The sequence below is a fragment of the Harpegnathos saltator genome, unplaced genomic scaffold (assembly GCF_003227715.2).
Source record: "Harpegnathos saltator strain DR-91 unplaced genomic scaffold, Hsal_v8.6 scaffold72, whole genome shotgun sequence".
Classification (NCBI taxonomy): domain Eukaryota; kingdom Metazoa; phylum Arthropoda; class Insecta; order Hymenoptera; family Formicidae; genus Harpegnathos; species Harpegnathos saltator.
In genome coordinates, this window is record NW_020230560.1 from 283,029 (window position 1) to 286,395 (window position 3,367).

Genomic DNA, 3,367 nt, shown 5'->3' on the forward strand with positions numbered 1-3,367 from the left:
CGGCAACGAGGGCAATCTCCCGAAAGACGATTTTCTCCGAAACGGACTATTGTTCCGAGGAGGCCCAGAATATCGCTCTGAAAATAGCATCGGAGACAGTGTATTAATATCTACAAGCTTGAATACAGTCTCACTGTGCAGCGAGACGATTTTGTTAGCTATTAAAATTAGTTTTCGTCGTTTTCTGCTCGACAAACGCATTTATTTTAATAAGTAAATGAATTAATACACTAATCAAAATATTTTCCACCGTTTTCTATTATTTTTTCCTATCTTTCTGGCAAAAGTTGAATTCCGCGATGATGGAACGAGCTGTCTTTTTAAGCAAGCTATACATCCACTCATTTTCGAATTTCTTCGTAATTGGAGAAGTGTGTTGCATCGATCGAAAATGTGGTAATCCGATGGAGCCAAGTCTGAAGAGTAAGTTGAGTGCGGGAGAAGAATTTCCTATTCGAGTTTCAACAGTGTTTCTTTTATGATTCTTGTAACATCTGGTCGCATATTGTCATGCAAAAGAATCACTTTGTATCGATTACTGGCTGTTGATGGCTTTATTCGCATTAATTTATTGTTCAATTGATACAATTGTTGTTGGCAGCGGTCAGCTGTGATTGTTTCATCCGGTTGCGGTAACTAATAGTAAAGCATGTCTTTCTGGTCCCACCAAACACAGAACAATGCCTTACGACCGTGAATATTTCGTTTTGGCGTTGATGCGGATGGTTGGCCGGGGTCCATTCATGATTTTCTCCGCTTAGAATTATTGAAATAAATTCACTTTTCATCGTCGGTAACAATGTCATAAAAAGTTTTTTTTCAGTCTGGCAAACAAGGAAGTCGCGATGGACAAACAATTCAAGATGACATTTTCGGACAACTCATGTGACAATCATTTTCCTTCCTTTTGGATTCTTTTCGCGACGCATAAACGTTTAGAAAGAGCCACTGGAGTAACATTTAACATTTTTGATATTTTTTTGAGTTGGATTTTCATATAATAATGCTTGCAATTCGGCATTCTAAAACTTTTTGAGCTGTCCGGATCGTTCTTTGTTTTCCACACTGAAATCCATGACCATGTCTGAATCATTTAAACCACTCTCTACATATTCTTTCTGATGGAGTATGTCCATTATAAGTTTTAAAAACTAATCGATGCGCTTCAGCTGTAGCTTTCTTCGGATCAAAGTAGTGAAGAAGTATATGTTGAAAAAACCTCTTATTATGATTTATTCTAAATTGATTAAGAAATATTTCTGCTTTTACAAAAATTAACCTCTGAGCACTGAAATTTATTGTAAGATGTCTAGCTTTCAAAAAACAATCAGCTTTAGCCGTCAAAGCTTACCACTTTTGTAGTTGGAACTATCGTGAGCGGCGGAAATCAAGTTTATTATCTAATAATATTTAGATCAGACGAAATCTAAAACGCGATCGGTGCAGATTGTTTCGGACGGTGTTCCGCAATTGTCACGCATAAGATATTTTGCCAGCTAACTTTGGAAAGTTCGCAAGTAAAAAATCTCGATATAAGCCTCTACATTACTCCCACACGTGCATCTATTTTCCTGGAAGGAAGAGAGGGGAGGGGGAGGGAGGGAGAGGGAGAGAAAGTGTGCGTGTGCGTGTGCGTGTGCATGTGCGTGCGTGCGTGCGCGCGCATGTGTGTGTATGTGTGTGTAAAACAAAGGATTAAAACTACTTTCTAACGGTTAAGTATTTTTTCCGTTTAACATTTCAGTGTTTTTCAGATTATTATATTTTTTTCAGCGAAAGCATTATGTCTTATTGACTGCTGGAAAATATCGTCACTAAGAGACTCTCGAATCTCGGCACTGAAAGAAATTCGAATTGTCTCTCAAGACAATAAACATAATAAACATATCTTCAACATACGTGATACAGACATAGAAACCAAATGTACAAATAAAATAGCGGTAGATGGAGAAATAAAATGTTAACGCGTAAAAAATAAAATTTATGTCTTACGTCTATTCGATGAATTCATTTTTCGATATTTTTCTAATACAAAAAATTTTAATGTGTACCCTTAAGGGGATTTTTCAGGTATTATTATAATGAAAAAATGTAACTCTAACTCAATGCATTTTTTATTTTAAAAAATGTATAATTTATTCATGGAAATAAAACTATATGTGGGGCATTCCATATGAAGTGATACACCCAAATTTTCAAAATTGTACGATTATGCTGAAATTTGCACAAATTGTAGTCCTATCACAACTAAGATTTTTGGCCAAATTGTTTGACTCACGACCAACGGGTTGTCTGGTAACAGAGGCTTGAAGTTTTAGCATTTAGGCCGTTGTGTCCAACTTCAAACGCCGGTAAGTTCCAGTAGACTATTCCGATTTTCAAAAACAAGGAGTGATTTCTAAAGGTCTTTTTGCGCCCTTTAATCCTATGAAATCAGTTTTGTTTTTAAGTCAAAATTTATTTAAAATTTTTGAAGGATAAGAAAGAAATTGTTTTTTCTCAAATTCAGACATTTTTTATTTTCTTCGAAAATATCTTAAAAAAAGTAGAATTCTTGCCCTTTAAAATGATTCCAAGATCAAAATGGGCAGACTTTTAGTTTTCAAGATACAGCTTGTTTTAGGACCGAGCGCGTCACGCACGGTGCAGCTCGGCCGCTGTTGCAAGTGCCACGGATGATCCGATCAGTTCTATTGCTTGTGGCCAGATGTGATGTGATCTGTGTCATATATCATATATATATATACATATATATGATCAAGCCATTTACTATAATATATAAACACCAGCAGCTTCTCTTTGCTAGGCCCATTATCACATCTTGATTAGGGATCACTTTTATTTTTATATCCTTATAACCACCGCGATCTTGCCTCCATTTCCTGGATCAACCACCAATCTTGCTTTCATTTGTCGGATTATCCGCCGATCTTACCTTAGTTGGCTAGACATCTTATCATAAAAACCTCGATAACCTTGAAACGGCTGATCCAAAGTGAATATAATTATAGTATTTTGAAAGGGTCTGAATAAAAGGACTACAAGAATATGCAATAAAAGATGTAGGATTACATTTAAAAAATTCGAGGTAATTTTCACCTGACCTTCGCGACGCAACCCAAGGTCAAACTGATAAAGCTAATAAATAGTTTTAAGTCTTACAACTTTTATCTAAAACATTTTTCTTATAAAACTTATATTTATTATTCTTTTTTATTTTTTTAATTTTTTTAATTTTTTTAATTTTTTTATTTATTTTTTTAATTTTTTTTTATTTTTAAATTTATTCTTTTTATTTTTTTTATATTTTTTTATATATGACACAGATCACATCACGTCTGGCCACAAGCAATAGAACTGATCGGAT

General features: G+C 34.7%; 1 long non-coding RNA gene across 1 annotated transcript; it reads left to right on the plus strand.

Annotated features, from left to right (window-relative positions):
• The first annotated feature begins 2,182 nt into the window (after nucleotides 1-2,182).
• Nucleotides 2,183-2,706, plus strand: LOC112590127 (uncharacterized). The gene is made up of 2 exons (XR_003114023.1): nucleotides 2,183-2,351; nucleotides 2,624-2,706. It is a non-coding gene; the product is annotated as an uncharacterized LOC112590127 (long non-coding RNA).
• The last annotated feature ends 661 nt before the right edge of the window (nucleotides 2,707-3,367 follow it).